General features: G+C 44.2%; 1 long non-coding RNA gene across 1 annotated transcript; it reads right to left on the bottom strand.

Moving 5' to 3' along the window:
* Positions 1-4,854: 4,854 nt before the first annotated feature.
* Positions 4,855-9,483, bottom strand: LOC137532843 (uncharacterized). The gene is made up of 3 exons (XR_011024025.1): positions 9,129-9,483; positions 7,356-7,471; positions 4,855-5,296 (listed from the first exon to the last, which is right to left on the bottom strand). It is a non-coding gene; the product is annotated as an uncharacterized lncRNA (long non-coding RNA).
* Positions 9,484-20,072: the final 10,589 nt, after the last annotated feature.

Genomic DNA, 20,072 nt, shown 5'->3' with positions numbered 1-20,072 from the left:
TTTTTTTTCTAGTGTCTGCTGCCTACATTGTGATTTTCAGGTGTCTGCTGCACACATTACGATTTTCAGGTGTCTGCTGCCCACATTACGATTTTCAGGTGTCTGCTGCCCACATTACGATTTTCTGGTCACTGCTGCCCACATTGCGATTTTCTGGTGTCTGCTGCCCACATTGCGATTTTCAGGTGTCTGCTGCCCACATTACGATTTTCTAGTCACTGCTGCCCACATTGCGATTTTCTGGTGTCTGCTGCCCACATTGCGATTTTCAGGTGTCTGCTGCCCACATTACGATTTTCTGGTCTCTGCTGCCCACATTGCGATTTTCTGGTGTCTGCTGCCCACATTACGATTTTCAGGTGTCTGCTGCCCACATTGCGATTTTCTGGTGTCTGCTGCCCACATTACGATTTTCTGGTGTCTGCTGCCCACATTGCGATTTTCAGGTGTCTGCTGCCCACATTACGATTTTCTGGTCACTGCTGCCCACATTGCGATTTTCTGGTGTCTGCTGCCCACATTGCGATTTTCTGGTGTCTGCTGCCCACATTACGATTTTCTGGTCACTGCTGCCCACATTGCGATTTTCTGATGTCTGCTGCCCACATTACGATTTTCAGGTGTCTGCTGCCCACATTACGATTTTCAGGTGTCTGCTGCCCACATTACGATTTTCTGGTCACTGCTGCCCACATTGCGATTTTCTGGTCACTGCTGCCCACATTGCGATTTTCTAGTCACTGCTGCCCACATTGCGATTTTCTAGTCACTGCTGCCCACATTGCGATTTTCTGGTGTCTGCTGCCCACATTACGATTTTCAGGTTTCTGCTGCCCATATTATGATTTTCTGGTGTCTGCTGCCCACATTGCGATTTTCTGGTGTCTGCTGCCCACATTACGATTTTCAGGTGCCTGCTGCCCACATTACGATTTTCAGGTGTCTGCTGCCCACATTATGATTTTCTGGTGTCTGCTGCCCACATTGCGATTTTCTGGTGTCTGCTGCCCACATTGCGATTTTCTGGTGTCTGCTGCCCACATTACGATTTTCTGGTGTATGCTGCCCACATTGCGATTTTCAGGTGTCTGCTGCCCACATTACGATTTTCTGGTCACTGCTGCCCACATTGCGATTTTCTGGTCACTGCTGCCCACATTGCGATTTTCAGGTGTCTGCTGCCCACATTACGATTTTCAGGTGTCTGCTGCCCACATTACAATTTTCAGGTGCCTGCTGCCCACATTGCGATTTTCTGGTGTCTGCTGCCCACATTACGATTTTCTGGTGTATGCTGCCCACATTAGGATTTTCTGGTGACTGCTGCCCACATTGCGATTTTCTGGTGACTGCTGCCCACATAAGGATTTTCTGGTGACTGCTGCCCACATTAGGATTTTCTGGTGTCTGCTGCCCACATTACGATATTCTGGTGACTGACTGCTGCCCACATTAGGATTTTCTGGTGACTGCTGCCCACATTACGATATTCTGGTGACTGCTGCCCACATTGCGATTTTCTGGTGACTGCTGCCCACATGGCGATTTTCTGGTGACTGCTGCCCACATTGCGATTTTCTGGTGAACTCTGCCCACATTACGATTTTCTGGCCCACATTACGATTTTCTGGTGAACACTGCCCACGTTAAGATTGTCTGGTGAATGCTGTCCATGTTGCAATTTTCTGGTGAAAGCTGCCAACATTACGATTTTCTGGTTAACTCTGCCCACATTACGATTTTCTGTCCCACATTACGATATTCTGGTGAACGCTGCCCACATTACGATTGTCTGGTGAATGCTGTCCATGTTGCAATTTTCTGGTGAAAGCTGCCAACATTACGATTTTCTGGTTAACTCTGCCCACATTACGATTTTCTGTCCCACATTACGATATTCTGGTGAACGCTGCCCACATTACGATTGTCTGGTGAATGCTGTCCACGTTACAATTTTCTGGTGACTGCTGCTCACGTTACGATTTTCTGGTGACTGGTGCCCACATTACGATTTTCTGGTGAACTCTGCCCACATTACGATTTTCTGGTGAACTCTGCCCACATTATGATTTTCTAAAGGCCCACATTACGATTTTCTGGTGAACTCTGCCCACATTACGATTTTCTGGCCCACATTACGATTGTCTGGTAAAATGCTGCCCACTTTACAATTAATTTACAGTGAAACGCTGCCCCATTACGATTATTTGTCACCTATGGGGGGGGCCCCATCCAAATATTCGCAGGGGGGCCCAGTGATTTCTAGTTACGCCCCTGACTCCAACCCTATGGAGATTATCTGGATACTGGCCTGTTTGAACCCCCATTTGCTTCCTGGGATGTTGGGGCCTTGCTGGAGGAATTCGATTTTGATTGGAAAGCCTTTTGCGATTTTTACATCGCAAAAAGCGAAGATGTCTTGAATGCTTGTCTTGACTCTATGTACCTTCTGATTGATTCCGATGAATGTGACAAGGATGATGTGGATCTGGTGATCTATGTATGGCAAACGATTTTGGATGAGTTGCACACACACCAACCAATTGATTCCAATAAAGAGACATCGTTGTCGGATGATTGATCCTGCATTTCTGGGGTAAAGCATGTGAGTCTTGACTTTGTGCAATCTGAAATGAATGAGTGTGCCGCTGTGGTTGATTCCTGTGCGAATCCTGAAGGATTCGCTCCTGACAGTGTGCAGTTTGAATCTGTGCGATCTGATGCCTGTTTCTCGAATGTTCCTGCAGATTGTGATCGGCATGAGTCTGCCGGTTTCCTCAAGGATGTGTGGGATCCTTTGTCATTTAGAAACAGATCTTTGAGATCTTCCGTCTGTGACCCTGCTATGGGGAAAAGTTCTCGACTATGCAGCGTCAAAAGTAAATTTATTATGCCTAATAAAGTTTGTCCTGTTGTAATGCTATGTTTTTGGCGTTGCTAAGGCCTCACACTCGACTCACACTAGCACACAGACTAGGTAAATACATAGCTTACGACTTCACACTGTATTAGGATATTTATTCAATTATTTACATTATTTACAGGTATAGCAGTGAATCATGGATAAGTAATAGAGTAAAGAATCAATACATTACCGGATATTGCATCATCACTCCGTATCGGGGGACCAGCGATCGTCAGGAGGCAGCGCATACACAACATCACACAACTCGTCAGTAGTGGAGAGTCCCATCAGAGCAAGGGAAATCTCTCTTTCTTATACTCATAGCTCCACCCATTTTCCCTATTGCATCCTGGGGATGCACAGGCATGAGCTTCACTACGGTTGGATGACTTATAGTCAATATTTTCATAAACGTAACTAGTTCTAGTTAAGTTGCGCATTCCCTGAAACAGTTAATTCAGGGTTACGCGCTTATTGCAACACAATGTTATATAACCATATCACGTGCCACGCATGCTCAGTACTTGTTTGCAGAGGGTATAGTCGACCATCAGCCTATCCACAACTTGGAAGTATGATTCATCCCTCATGCCCACTGCGTGACCGCAGCGCACAGCCGTATGTTTTTATAACTTGCAGTAACCTTGTGTTCTTGCCAATGATTTTCTATGGAGAATGGTCCATCACTACTAAAAGATGCAAAATATGTCCTCTCTACCTACTGACTAGCTTGCTAATGTGTTTCTTACCTAACAGCCAGTCATTCACACAGACTCTTCAGACTTGTATCACATTCGGTCCTTAGTGATGACCATTAACCATGACAACTTTTTTCCCTTACAACAGATCCCATATGCCACATACCAGTTCCATCTGGATAGGATAACTATAACAATCATTACAATCAAAAATAGGATGAACTATCCACTTCATCATTGTTTCTGCTGATGGCGAATAACCCATAAATACATCCCACCAGTGGTGAGAGGTGGCATCTGCTATGGCAGAGCCCACTTTAACAATTTTGTTTGCAATCACGGTAGTACTGAGCTGGTGTACGATTATACTTCTATTCAACTTTTTAATAGCACTTTTTCACTTCCGTTAGATTTTTCAACAATCCGCTTTAGTTTAGTCAGGTTTAGATCCCAATTGGGAACTTCCAAACCTTGGCCTTGCCAGGAAACCTTTGTAGTTAACGCTATATCGGGCATCAACATAAAAGTTTCATTTTCCCATTGGAATACAGTGATATTGTGTATGCATCCTGCAAAAGGCACCCTCATTTTAGGGACCACCTGACGATCTGTCACTATACATACCACTTGAGGTGTTATTTCCACCATCCGGCGGTATGTTATAGGCATTATGGTCCACCCACATTTGTTTACAGTGTTCTGTAACAAACAAGGTTCATATACAGTAGACTGTAACTTACATATTTTACTGTTTAAAGTATTATCACAAAAAGTCAAATCATGTGTTCTGTTGCTGTCATCAATAACCTGTCCATAAAACGTAGGTACCCAGAAGTGCTGATCACCTTCTGGCCCAATTAATAATGGCAAAATAACATACTTACATATTATACTACTTTTAGTAACATTGTAAAGTGTTAATTGTCCCATGCAAAGTGTATCATTGCACATCACTTTAGGTGCTTTGATATCTATCCAGTGATCAGTTCTTATCATGGAACTGAACACGGTCCTCCAAACCTCCTCATTTCCAGTCAACAACATAGTTTGAAATAACCCTTTCTGTTGTTGCTGTTGTAAGGTTTGCATGGAACAGATAGTCCAGTTTACAATTCTAGTTATATCAACATCTGTTTCATACATAACAGAGGCACTTGCGTTAATTAAGTCAAGCAAATCATCATCTATTTTTACTTCCAGCTTTATGCAATCTATTTGCTAATGTTTCAATATCAAAACTATTAAGAGTCAATGTCCCATATCCATCTAACAAAGTGTCATACCACTCTCTCCGTATTTGGTGTGGTTTAGAACAGTTTATGGCAGCTGGAAACGTGATTTTAGCATGAATCACAGTCTTTTAGGCATGTTGCCCCACCTTTACACAAGTGGAAGGTAGTCTCTTTATATGCCCAGGGTCCACTTTAGCATCCATCATATCCACAAATATCAAAGTAGGCCCCACCGAGACATGTTCCATTGAAAGTAACATTGAGAACGTCACATGCTTGCCTAGCATTACCGGTAAAGTTTCTCTGTAGACAACTCTTGGTTTTATTTCCCCACACGAAAGTCACCGTGGATCCCCTGTATCGGTTACTCGACTACCTGAAGTCCATGCATTAACGCCACAGCTTTCCAACCACACGATACCAAGGATTCCAAGGACAATGCCATAGACATGGAGATCAATCTGCAAAAAACCCAAACAAGTGTGACTTATTCTTGCAAATAACATTTTTCCTGTTCTGGCCTCATTACCAGCAGAGTTCGGTCCTTGCCTACTGCAATCACATCTGCTGGAGGAGGCGGTCCTTGGGGATTCTGACCCACATTTTAGCTCCAACATTTACTGTATTAGTAGAACCAAAATATTCATCACCCTTTACTGATGGGCTTCCCTCTCTACAAATAAAGGAATTAGGGTCCCTTTACACTTAATCAGCTGCTGTTAACTGTAATCAAAATAACAACTGATGTACAATCCAGTGTCCATGTCCCCCTATGGCCTATTTCACACTATACACTGAAAAAACATTGAAATCTTTTCACAATGCATCGCCATTGGGGAAAAAACAACAAAAAACAAGAAAAAACAAAAACAAACAACAAAATTGTATGCGTACTAATGCATACCAACGCATTAAGTGTAAAAGGGCCCTCAGGAGAACCTGGGCTATACAACTCTTTGGCCTGTGTATACACAGTGTCCTCCCCTAAAAACTTTAACCCATCCTCTCTCCTTTTCCAATAATTAACTCACTATTTCCCAGGTTAATCATGATCACTTTAATTTATTCTTGATAGTCGGAGTCAATTACTCCTCCTATCCCTATAGCTCCTTTCTGAGCAAAACTGGATTGGGTAGCTATTTGCCCATAATGTTAGTCAGGTATTTTACATCCTATACCTGTGGGAATGGTTGTAACCTGTGAGGGGTTAATGATAACAACTTCTAAAGCATGCAAATCCAACCCAGCTGATACAGGTTTTCCCCTATATGGAGCTACCCTTATGCATTTTTCAATAAGAAATCGTTTCTACTTTAACCGCCCCACCAGCTAGTTTCTGGTATAAACAAAAATCTGTTATATTCACAGTTTGTTTGTATTATTCTAAACTAGCATATGCATACATTCTAGCATCTTTAACAGAGGTATTCTTGAACATATAATACACTCTATATCAGTAAGGTCTCAAAGCAAACTTCATACAATTCATTAGAAACAACTCAATTCACACTTCATTATCAACACATTCTGCCACTTCATGCCATTCAGCTAGTCAGTACAACATTCAACCCTAGAGAAACCAGGCATTTCTCTGCAAGACAAACAAATCTCATTTAGTAACTAATGACCTTGGCCCGTTTAAAAAAAAAAAAGCTAGGCCTTTCGCTGCGCATGCATGTGCCCGCTGTGTACATGCACCCGCCACGCGCGTGCCCTCATACACCGTTGCGCACACGCCGGCCGCCTCTGGCCCTATCCCCCCTCAACTTTTCCCCAGTGTTTCTGCGCCCCTCCCTGCACATGTGCAGTGCAAAAAAAACCAAAACAAAACTCTGAATAGACGCGAGACACAGGCATATTATATAAAAAGGTTTTTCGGTCTAATTACGCAATATTTTCATGCTACATTGCCATAATAGACTTCACAATTCTATTTCTTTCACACAGTCTCATCTAATCTAGCTTTCTTAGCTCAACAGGTAAACAATTTCACTCCTGCACAATTATAGCTAGAAACCAAGGGAAAAATTTGCTGGCAGATGTCCCCGTGACATCATAATCACATTTAACCCTGTAAATAAAAAGTGAGCATTTGCAGGGATTTGGAAGTTCTAGCAAAACCCAGCACAACACACAGTGCTGCACCAAACACACAACGCACACAAGAAAGTTGCTTTACTATTTCTCACCTCTTTAACCATTTATTTTATCAAACAAGATGCATGTCCCATGAAGTAAGAGTTAAAGGTCAATATTTTTTTTTACAGCATGTACTCCTGAATGAAAAAATAATGCTTGCCAAGCACCCCCAGCTGAGGAGAGCAGCATCTCAAGCACTCACTGGCTCGCACACATTCCTTAGGAGCCCTCACCGCCCGTGCACAAATGCATTTTTTTTAAAACATTCCTCTATGCATTCAATTAAACAAAAACCAGACATATGAATACATGATTAATCAGGACTCGCTATAACGGATTCACCATATAAAACATTCACTAGAAACAACAATGTTAACCCACCTGTCTTGTCCAGATTATATTACCATTTCAACTCTGCCAGTGCAGTCAGATACTGTCACTTTAAGGAATTTGCTTTACAAGTTTAAACCCAGCACTCCAAGATTATACTCCGAAATCTACCAACAAAGACACAGACTGTATTAAAAACCGTAGTAGTAAAAGCTGAGATTCACTGTCAGGTTACTCTCTGCCCCTTTTTCCCATCCATATTTTATCATTAAAAATATGGGGTTTTCCTTAAGAGGGACAAAAACAGCAGTAACAACCTAAAGAAAGTTCCCAGCTATTCCTAATCTTTTCAAATGGAACAAAATACATTTGTGCTAAACACTTCCAATTCCAGTTCAATGCACATTGTCCTATTTCTTGTGCAATGATCAGTGGCAGAGTTTGGCTTCCTTTTATTTACAGAAGCTCCCTGCTCCACTGATAACAATCCAAAATGTGTCATCACAGGAGCCTCTTCCCCAGCTACTTCCTCCAGTACATTTATTTTACCAGCTGCAGATTCTGTTACATGTTGGTATTTATCTGCAGCTGCCTGTGATGACACTTGTGCAACTATCACTCTGTCATCCTACTCTAGTTCCTTTTTCTAACAGGACTACCCTTTTCCCAACAGGAATACCCTCAAGTAAAGTAACAACATTGAGGGATTCTGATTCTTTCAACTTACACAATCTTTGTTGAAGCTTTCTATAAGCTGTCAACAACATTCCACTATGCCGCCCGAGAGCGACATCATGCCCCGCCTTAACAGGGCCCCCCTCTAGAGTCTTATCTACATCTAGAGAGAGCAACAACATCACCCGCTTCAACGGGGAACCCCCCCTAGAGTCTTATCTACATCTAGAGAGAGCAACAACATCACCCGCTTTAACGGGGAACCACTATATTCCAGCATCAGGCAGCGTCCCTCAACCTTAAGTTGAGCCTGTTCCGCCTTTTCTTGATCCTGGAACGCCTTCTGCAATCGCTTGTGCACACCACGATATACAGAGGCCAACACCCAGCTACTTCTAGCTGGGGTAACTGCATCACCTACCTTGGCAGGGAGTTTCTCAAGTACTTGAACTAAATCAACCGGTTCTGATTCTTTCAACTGCTTATCCCACGATTCTGCCAACCCATGGCTAGCTAATTCCACTTCTATAATATTATACGGAGACTCGGTCCAGCCGGGGATCTCCGCAGGTTCTTTTGGGCATTTGGCCTTTTTCTTAAACATATTGCCTTACTTTTGGCACACTGCCAACTGGGCGTGGTTTTGACCAGAGGTGCCCCTCAACTTCTAGACACCAATGGTCAAACTTCCCACAGATAAATTTTGCTTAATTCAAAAGATATCTTGACTTGAAACTAAGTGGGAGGAGCTATCGACTCCAAACTTTGCCCACACCTGTAATCTGTCCTAAAATATATATATACCAAGTATCAAGTCAATATACCATACAGGGGCAATTTTACAAAGATTTAGATTAATTGCCCCACTAACTGGCAAAATGCCAAATTTTGCAAAATTACACCCAGAGACCCACAGAATCATAGGCAATATATTTCAGAGGTCAAAAGTCATCCTCGTCGCCATTTATGTAATGCTATGTTTTTGGCGTTGCTAAGGCCTCACACTCGACTCACACTAGCACACAGACTAGGTAAATACATAGCTTACGACTTCACACTGTATTAGGATATTTATTCAATTATTTACATTATTTACAGGTATAGCAGTGAATCATGGATAAGTAATAGAGTAAAGAATCAATACATTACCGGATATTGCATCATCACTCCGTATCGGGGGACCAGCGATCGTCAGGAGGCAGCGCATACACAACATCACACAACTCGTCAGTAGTGGAGAGTCCCATCAGAGCAAGGGAAATCTCTCTTTCTTATACTCATAGCTCCACCCATTTTCCCTATTGCATCCTGGGGATGCACAGGCATGAGCTTCACTACGGTTGGATGACTTATAGTCAATATTTTCATAAACGTAACTAGTTCTAGTTAAGTTGCGCATTCCCTGAAACAGTTAATTCAGGGTTACGCGCTTATTGCAACACAATGTTATATAACCATATCACGTGCCACGCATGCTCAGTACTTATTTGCAGAGGGTATAGTCGACCATCAGCCTATCCACAACTTGGAGGTATGATTCATCCCTCATGCCCACTGCGTGACCGCAGCGCACAGCCGTATGTTTTTATAACTTGCAGTAACCTTGTGTTCTTGCCAATGATTTTCTATGGAGAATGGTCCATCACTACTAAAAGATGCAAAATATGTCCTCTCTACCTACTGACTAGCTTGCTAATGTGTTTCTTACCTAACAGCCAGTCATTCACACAGACTCTTCAGACTTGTATCACACCTGTTGATGTCACTATTTCTTCTGCAGATGAGTCTCTGTCTCACCCTGTTCACACCTGTAAGGGCCCGTTGCCTGGGGACAGTTGCTCCAGCGTTTCGGTCCTAGATGCCTTGCAGTCTGCTCCGCAGATCGCGGAGGTTTGCGCTATAGAAGCGTCAGTTTCACAACCTAAAGTGAATTTTGATTCGCAGGTTTTGCGTTCTGATTCCTCGGATTCGACATTGTTAGCCGAATCTAAGAGTGAGACAGCGCTTCGGTTTTGCGAATCTGATGCTGAACCCTCTTTGCCTTATTCAGAGACGCTTTCTCTGAACCTGCCCTGTACCATGAATAACAATATGATGTCCAATCACACTGACATTTGTGAGTCCCTTTCTTGCTCTGAGGGAAGTTTTGACTCTCCACCCTGTACTCTGGATGAGTCAACATTGCCTTGTACAATATCTCCTGCCCTGCCCTTAGAGGCTCGTCTAGGTATTGCTGCTATTTTTACTTGTTTTTCTGCAGTTTTGGAGTTACAAGCTAGTTTGACTGCCACACAGAATTCTGGGTAGAGTGAGAATGAAGTTAGGGAGTCAGTGTGTGTTCCAGTAAATATACCTGTACATTCCCCTCATGATGATGAGATCCAGTCTCAGGTTATGGTGGAACCATTCCTGGGACATCTGCCCTGTCCACAAAATAAAGTTCCAGTTTTGCCCTGTAACATGGATAGTTCAGAATCCTTCCTAGAAAACTTGAAAAATGATGTTCCTGAGGTCTTGTTTGATGTTCTGGAGGTCTCCGAGTTCCTCCCAAAGGGTTCAGAACTTGTAGGAGATGTCTCCTGTCCCCCAAGTCCTTCTGAGGTGTTGCCCTCTTCCGTAGGCATTGCTGCCTTGCTGGCTACCTTTTCAGCTCTGGTGGAGCTTCAGTCATGTGTAGTCAATGATGATATTGCAGTCACAGAAATTTCCGAATTTGAATCCGAGTCTTCTTTTGAAAGTCCAGTGCTTGAGACCATTGCTTGTGATGGTTCTCTGCCCAGTCCTGGTTTTGGTTTCCTCGTGCCGGACTCTGAGGTTGGCAGTTCCCCGACATGTCCTGAGGTTTCTCCTGTGCTGGTGTACCCCAGTGTGCTCTGTGACCCAGAAAGCCCAAGTGTGCCTCGGTTACCAGCGTACTCAGATGCTTCCTCGGTGGAGACATGCTCTGATTTAGCCTGCCTGCTTGCATGCCCAGAAGTGGTCCCTGAAAATCTTGATCTTGATGGGTGTCCTCGTAATTCTGAATCCGGAATTGTCATTGGTTCCATGGGGGTTCTTGGTAATTCTCCATGTGAGCCTGGTGATTGTTCTGCCCTCTTGGGATCTCTGTGGAGCTTCAAAAGGTTCTGGGAGATTCCGGGAGAAATTTTGCTTGGTCCCCTGGATAAGATCAACGGTGGCTTTTGTGTTGTAAGGGACACTTCGAACAGGTATTGTGGCAGGTTTGGTATTTTCGGACGCTCCTTGGAAGGTGGTGGGTATTGTCTGGAGGGTGTCGATGGCTTCTTCTCTGGCAGTCACAGTCCTGATGGGTGTTATACTGAGACTGGTAGTACTGATGGGCATGTTTCGGTGGCTTCTGTTTCCGATGAGGTCGGTTTCGGGTGGACTGACTCTGGAATTGGACCTTGTCGGGCTACCCCGACCTTCATGAGTCTTCAGTTTGAGTCTGTTGCTAATAGCAGTTTTGAGGGTCGTCTGGAATTCGACCCTGGAGGGGGGGGGGGGGGGGGTACTGTGATGATTTGCTCAGCTGCCTGTGCAGGCAGCCAGCCTTTTGACCATTGTGTAGGTTTGCATGCTGCAGGACTCTGGAAAGAAGAGCTTCTGTCAGTTTTGCAGCTTGTGCTTGCAGAGGAGTTTGCATACGTTGTCATGCAAATTGCCTGGCCACATTCATTGGAGGCGTGTACTATAAGTACTATGTCTTTCCCACAATGCTTGGCTGTTCATAAGGATTTCGTCCTATGTAACACTCCTGGTGGGGTGTCAGCCTTGCTCTCTGTTTGAACATCAGCTTAGAGTAATTCCTGAATCTGCGCTAGGCAGATTTCCCTAGTGCAGTTAGGATTGTATTATCTGTATTGCCTGTTCTGTCTTGTCTTGCCTGTTGCCATTGTCCAGTCCCAACGGTGGTCGACAGGAAATGGTTCTGATCTCTGTTCTTGGAGTATAGCTGGTGCAGCGATTGCTACCAGCTATCTTTTCTGTTCTGTCTCCTGGGATTGCGCTAGCTACTTTTCGCTAGCGCTGGGGATCCTTCTGTTCTGTCTCCTGGGATCGCGCTAGCTACTTTTCGCTAGCGCTGGGGATCCTTCTGTTCTGTCTTCTGGGATCGCGCTGGCCACTTTTCGCTGGCGCTGGGGATCCTTCTGTTCTGCTACTCTGTACCTGGATCGCGTTAGCCACTTTTCGCTAGTGCTGTGGATCCTATCTCTCGCTTGTCCCTGTTTTCGTGTGTCTGTCTGCTACGCTTGCTGGAGGCTCGGTGAGGTAACCGTTAAGCAAGCGCTCGCGTCCTCTGTTTGACGTTTGTCTGTTAATGGTTAGTTAGGCGTGCTTGTCTCTATTGTGCTTATCACGTGGAGACCGCGCATAACCGCGTGCACTGTTGCGAATGAGTGCGGTGTTCGCGGTTAGCTAGCATTTGTTATTTTCCGTATCTCCTCATTGTATTATTTGCTGTGCCTTTGCTAACCTCGTATTCTGTCCTGATTTGCCTTGTGTCTCGTCTGGCGATCGCACCTCTTGCGATCGCATTCCTATTTCATATCTGCTGTTGTGTGTGTGCGGTTGCGGGGTGGCGACTGGATTGGCGCACACACATACAACCTGTCCCTTTGCTCATTCTCATTCGCAATCGCCTCTCTTGCGATTGCGTTCTGCGTTTTGTACAATTCCTGTCTGGCATTTGTGGAGGTACAGAGGATTGGTTCCTCTGCACTCCCCAGCGCCATCTGCCGACAGGAATTTCCCTCTACAGGTGCGTAGCACCTTTTGCTGGGTGCCTGCAATTACACGCTTGTGGAGGATTTCCGCTGTGTCAGCGCACGCGTTGTGCGCTGATCACGGAGAAAGTTCCACAATCGTTACAGAAATGCATAAAAAATAAGGTATTTACTAAACAAAATTATCACACACTATGGGGTTGATTCACAAAGCTGTGCTAACTGATAGCACGGCTGCTCTATGCTTCACACAAAACTTTACGCGCGCTATAACAGATGTTTGCGCACCTTCACGCGGCACAACGCGTGTAAAAGTACATGTTGCGCCACATGAATGCGCACAAACGTTTGTTATAGCGCGCATAAAGTTTTATGCGCAGTAAACCACGCGCGGAGCATAGCGCAGTCGTGCTATCAGTTAGCACGGCTTTGTGAATCAACCCCTAAAATCCTAATTTGTTATGAAAAAAACAATATATAGATCATTTAGGTGCGATAAATAGTAATAAAGTTATCAGCAAATTAATGGGAGCAGCTCTGATATGTGAAAATTGCTCTTGTCCTGAAGTGGTTAATGTAACAGAAGATAGGCCCTTTAGTCACAGGAAATAGGTGTAGAGATCCTCCAAACTCTGATAAGTAGAAATTAACAGGCACAAGGGATCTTGAGACTGCATGGATAGCTGCATAGCTGCATGAAGCACACTACTCAAATTATCTATATATATAATAGAGTAAGTGCCTCAACCTTCAAACAAGAAGAAGAAGTAGCGCCCTGCCCCCAGGGCCGGTCCAAGCAAGAAGAAGGGGCTGGTCCAAGCAAGAAGAAGTAGTGTCATATCAAACTAAAGGAAAAGAGGAATAATTTGCATATTCAGTAGCAGTGCATTGTGGATAACCACAAATGTTCACTTATAGCTGAATTTTTGCAGATTTGCTTCTGTTTTAAGAAGGAAAATTACACCAAGCTTTGCTTTTTTTTAGTAGGAGGGCTTTTTGGTCTCTTTTATCCTCCTATACATTCTTAGTAGTTTGGCGGCAAAAGAGACACAGAGGCATGTGTACAGACAATGCCTTTGTGTCCTCTTAGTCCTCTTAAAGTGAACCAGAAACGAAGCACCCTCATGTATTTTACCATATATATCAGTGGGAACATTAGAGAAAACACCTACCCTGCTCTCTGTTTCATCATTCACTGCTCAGCCTGCTTGTTAGCAGCCCTGATTAAATCCATGACTGAGCATTCAGTCTGGCGTTGCTCAGGAATCATTATAGCTGAATCTTTTTTCTCTGATGTCTTTTCAAGTCCAAGCCTATAATCTATATTTGTTAGGCATAAGGGGCTTTTAGAAATGGTGACTTCATTTTGCACACAGCCCACCAAATAATATGGTTGTCTGATGAACTGTGTTCTGCATGGAGTTTTAGTAAAAAAAAACAGCACACCAGAGTGGCGAAAATACCAGGTATAGTATTTATTTTGTAAAATCTATCAGGGGATATGTTTATTTTGTGCCAAAGCGTTCATTTCTGGTTTCCTTTAAGATATAAAATACCCATCTCAGGTTCTTTTTAAGGTTTCTTTCACACTACGGGCTTGATTCACTAAACCACGGCTGCGCTAGCGTTTTCGCACGCAAAAAAGAAAATGCTTGCGCGCCCTTGATATGAGTTATCATGGTTTAGTGAATCAATCCCAACATCCGCTGTGTCATGGCGCAATGGACAATAGAATCTCACCATAATGCGATGCAATTGTGTTTCAACGGGGGCTTTCACACTTTTACATTTGCGGTGTGATGCAGGGCCAGCATGAACTCTGTGGACTGTATGCTGCATTATACAGCAGGCTGCATCGTAGGCTACATTGCAGCTTTATGTGACCGTTGCATTTTGATCCTATTTTTCAGGATGCGCAATGGAATGTATATAGTGTGAAAGCAGCCTAAAAGACTGTTTGCAAGTGGGGGTTTCATTCTGATCACATCAGATATTGACTGGATCTAGCTTTTAGGGCTGGAACCCACTAGAGCGATTTTCTCAGCATTTAGGGAGCGATTCAAACCGCTAGCGATTTCCCTAAACGCTCAGCTAATGTTAATGGATAGGCCAAATTCCACTGGAGCGATTGCAATTACCAAATCGCAAAACGCAGGACATGCAGCATTTTTAGCGTTTAGCGTTAACGTTTAGCATTCGCATTTCTGCAATGTAAAGTACATAAACGCTGGCCTAATCGCTCATCAAAACCTACACAGAGCGATTTTGCTAGCGTTTTGAAGTTACTGCACACTGTAACAAAATGTAAAATTAATTGAAAGGACCAATCAGAATCAAAAACGCTAATCGCTACACAATCGCTGGCAAAAACCTTACACTTTTTAAAATCGCTCTCAAAAACGCTCATGAAATTGCTTACAAAACGCTCAAACAAAACGCTAGCGATTGCGATTAGCAATAGCGTTTTGTAGTGGGTTCCAGGCCTAATTCTGTTTATGCACACACTATTCAAGTTGTATGTAAGTATAATTTATTTTTTTTCATCACTTCATCACCTATCATCATATTTCTATGTACAGCTTTCATTTGATGAGTATCCATGTTAGGGATTTCTGTCCCTATTTTATTTATGAAAATAATTTATGATTGTTTACCTTTTGTTAAAAGAGCTAAACATATGAACCCTACAATGTTTATGTGAGAATGAAATATATGTCCACTTTATGTTAACAAAAGAAAATATTGCATAGCTGCAGTTTTGGTGTTTGTTGGGATACATGATGATTAAGCCTTTATCCGCAGCAGGCATTTGGCAGAAAAAACAATGCTGTAGAATAGTTTCAGCTAGCTGTGTGGTCTAAAGTTCCATCCAACACTGGTCTTCCTTTGAAAATGTACAATTATTAGCTTTCAAAAACAGGTGGAATTAATTTCAAAGACTTTTTTTTTTTTTTTTTTTTTTTTTTTACAAGTGTAGAAATAACTTTAATAGGGTAGCAGCCAGGTAGGGATGCAGTGAAGATTTCAGTCATAGAAAAAATCTCCATGAAGATCAGCTCTTCAGTTTAGACGCAGTCAAGCTGAGCAAAAAGTGATATTCAGGCTATCTCATAATGGCCTAGGCCATGAAAACTGTTGCGCGGGACTAAGTTTACACGATTTGCAGTATACTGTAACCTAGTACCAAATAAGCAGCCACAGCATATTAGACCAGAGATTGAGCAGCGTTGATGCTTTTCTACTCAGTAAAAGCCATAAGCTACTTTTAACTATTAATATTCATCAACACTGCTTTGGTTGTGGGACCCACAGGGCCGGCCCTAGACTTTTTAACGCCTGAGGCAGACTTTGAAAAAATCGCCGCCACCCCCCAAGCCGTGGCTGGGGGGCTGCCGAGCTGGAGGGGGTAGCAGGCAGGAAGGGGGTATGGGCAAAGCAGCGGGGAGGGGGGTCGGACCCCCGTCCCTCGCCTGGGTCCCCCGATCTGCGCTCCTCCTCCAGCTTTAAAAAGTTAAGTAGCAGTCGCTACTCGTAAGAGGCAACGAGTGGGGATCACTCACCTCTTCCGCGTTCCAGCGTGCGTTCCACTGACGTCACTTCCTGCAACACCGCCCACTGTATTGTAAGTGGACGGCATTGCAGAAGTGACATCAGTGGAACGCACGCTGGAATGCAGAAGAGGTGAGTGATCCCCGCCCGTTGCCTCTTACGAGTAGTGACTGCTACTTAACTTTTTAAAGCTGGAGGAGGAGCGCAGATCGGGGGACCCAGGCGAGGGAGGGGAGGTCCGACCCCCTCCCCGCCGCTTTGCCCATACCCCCTTCCTGCCCGCTACTCCGTTCAGCTCGGCGGCCCCCCACACCCACGGACAGGCGGGTGTAGCCCCCCAAAAGTGACGCCTGAGGCATTTGTTTCACCCTGCCTCATGGGCAGACCGGCCCTGGGGACCCATTATACTACATTTGCAATTGCAGCCAAAAACAGGCACTGATCAGCATAGCTGGTTGTCTGCCTTTGTGTTAAAAGGCACGCAACTTAGTAAGCATACATTTATAATCTCAAAGTTCAAAGTTCATCAAATTATAAAGGTGTTTTTTTCACATAATGTGTCTCTCATACAATTTAGTGTTGCTGTAAAAAAATCTATTCAAAAACTACTAGAAAGTACTCCACTTAGAGTGTGTATTTATTTGTAATCAAACGGTCCTTCTAATTATAAAGGAGGTCTGCCATTTTCTGTGACTTACCTACAAATTAGTGTTACCAAAGGTAATGTAAACATACAGGGTAGAACTAATAAGTGTGTGCATGTTTTAAAGGTTTACAAAGGTAAGTACAAAGGTGAATGACGTTCCAGGTGCTGGAAGATGTTCTCATCTCTGTTAACTATACAGTGATGGATCATCCAGTGTAAATGGTACAATACCTTATTCACCGGAGTCCGTTGCAGGAGTGCAAGTTCAATGGGATTAATGGAGTGTGGTGCAGATAGCTGGACAGCAGGAGCTGATTGCGGTGCACTGATTTTTACAGCATGGCTTCCACCTCAGAGTTTTTTTACTTTAGTTACAGCACAGTAAGCATAGTGGCTGGACTTCTCCCGCTAAACCACATCTTCTCAAAAGTCAGTCCCACCAAACTTGCATTCGTGCAATATAGACAGTTACAAGGGCAGATTGTTATTATTTTTTGTGTCTGACTCTGACAAAATCACAATACATTAGTGTTATTGGTTTTTCTTTTAAAGAGAACCCGAGGTGGGTTTGAAGAATATTATCTGCATACAGAGGCTGGATCTGCCTATACAGCCCAGCCTCTGTTGCTATCCCAAACCCCCCTAAGGTCCCCCTGCACTCTGCAATCCGTCATAAATCATAGCCACGCTGCTGACAAACAGCTTGTCAGAGCTGGCTGTGTTTATCTCTATAGTGTCAGTCTGCTGCTCTCCCCGCCTCCTGCAAAACTCCAGTCCCCGCCTGCATCCCTTCCCTCCCTGCTGATTGGAGGGAAGGGACGGGGGCAGGGACCGGAGCTATGCAGGAGGCGGGGGAGCAGCTGAGACTGACACTACAGATGTAAACACAGCCTCACAGCGTGGCTGTGATTTATGAGGGATTGCAGAGTGCAGGGGGACCTTAGTGGGGTTTGGGATAGCAACAGAGGCTGGGCTGTATAGGCAGATCCAGCCTCTGTATGCAGATAACATTCTTTAAACACACCTCGGGTTCTCTTTAAATAACTAAACACTAAAAAGTATTCTTGGTGGTCATTCAAATCTTAACCTCCCTGGCGGTACGCAGCTTCCGATGCTGCGTCCGCAGGAGGATTTTTTCAAATAAAAGTTGGGTAAATTGCTTAAGCTAGCGCTTTGCTAGCTAACTGTGGCCCCCAAGTCCCCCGGCACCACTGTGATCCCCCCGATCGCTGCCGGCAATATTTACCTGGCCGCGATCCCGTGAGAGCTGCAGCTTCACCATGTAGCTTCAGTCATCGTTATGGTGATGATCGGACATGACGTCATGACGTCATCAACGTCATGACGTCATGCGCAGCCCCGATCCTCCCCATAGCGAAGCCTGGAGCTGATTGGGAGACTGCGCCATAGCGGGATCCCTGGGGGGTACGTATAACGGCGGCGATCGGGGGAGAGCGGAGGGACTTGGGGGCATGCTTGGCTAGCAAAGTGCTAGCTTAAGCATATAAAACAAATTTTATTGAAAAAAAACCTCCGGGGGCCATGCGATCCTCTCCGCCGGCTAGCCTGAACGTAGGTCGGGCTTACTGCCAGAGAGGTTAAGAAGAAAGAACTTGCCTTTTACAGGTAGACTAAAAGAAAGGGGTGGGGCAGTAAGAACAGAGGTGGTAGGGGAAATAAGAGAACTAACAAGAGAGAGAAGACTAAGATTAACCTAATGTGATACTGAGTTCAGTCATGTAAAGCCACAGTTTCTGACCAAATCATGGGCATCTGCAGCAATACTTAAAGCGGATCCGAGATGAAAAACTAACTATAACAAGTAACTTGTCTATATATCTTATCTAAAGTTTAGATAGTTTACACAGCAAATCTAGCTGCAAACAGCTTCAGTAGAATATGATTATTTCTTCCTGTGATACAATGACAGCAGCCATGTTCTTTGTAAACATTACACACAACAAGCTTATCTGCATCTTCAGCACTCAGCCTGTGAAAAAAACCTAATTCCCCTCCTCCTCCCTCCTCCCCTCTGCCTCTGAAATCTCTGGCTAGTAATACCTCCCCCTCCTCCTGCCCAGACTGAGCTCCCATAAGCCCTTGCTACTGTCTGAAAATGCCAAGGCTCTCTGAAATGCTGTGGGCAAGGCTGTTTTAGTTTATAGGGAATTGTTAAAACAAAAACAAAAAAGTATTTGGCTTGAGGAATGCCCTTTAAACAATAGGAAAGAAACACAATCATGCAATGAGTAAAAGTTAATCTCGGATCCACTTTAAAATGGGGCAGAAATGCACTGGGGTACCATGTGCATGAGTAACCACATGAGGTTTCAGCACATAACTCAGTGAAAGGCCCAAGGGGGTTTAGCATCTGTTTCCCAACACTTCCTCTCCTGCCACTGCAACTGCAATTTCCTCCTTTACCTCCCAGGCCACATGTAACCATAGAGATGCACAAAGTGTGATGCCTCCTCCTGTAATTCATTGCGAGCTTGTGTCCAGTTTAGAAAGAGGGGAGGCAACACTCAGGGAGATGGAGCTAGCAACTCAGAAATAATACAGTCCCAATGCACTGACCCACAGCTAGGTCTGGTCACATCACCATTATCATCATCATCATCATTTGTCCATTCTTTTATATCTCAGCTTGTGAAAAACTGTCAACTTGTGCTTAGTTTATGAAAAAAAGGAAAAACATTAACCGCTTGGGCTCCATATACTCGTTTAACTTTGAGGATTCACCATTCAGAGTCGCAGAAAACAGAGCAGCTAGCTTACCCTGCTCCCTTTTTAGTACCTTCTGTAGCTGCTGACCTGTTCCTGCTGCACAAGTAGCCCCTTTACTAGACTACTACTCCCACTCAGAAGAAGGCAAGTCTTCCCCCATTCAAATATAGCCAAACTTCAGTACTAATAATACTTTATATATTATATTATGTATTATATGAACTTGCAACTGGCCCAAAGACATAACACCTATGCCTTTGGACAGAGAGGGCTGGGGTTCCTGTAACAGTGAGTGACATTGTCAGAGGTGAGTAAGGCAGGTCAGAGTTGAGTAAGGTGGGCACATGGCGGCAAGAGAGAATAGTGGGGAACAGATGGTGGGACAGGAGGAGGAGGAGGTACAGAGGGGCCACAGGGCAGCAGGAGGTGGCACAGGGGGACAGG

Source organism: Hyperolius riggenbachi, chromosome 9 (genome assembly GCF_040937935.1).
Source record: "Hyperolius riggenbachi isolate aHypRig1 chromosome 9, aHypRig1.pri, whole genome shotgun sequence".
Taxonomy (NCBI): Eukaryota; Metazoa; Chordata; class Amphibia; order Anura; family Hyperoliidae; genus Hyperolius; species Hyperolius riggenbachi.
The sequence above is the reverse complement of the archived record's forward strand: the minus strand, read 5'-3'. Positions and strand labels throughout refer to the sequence as shown.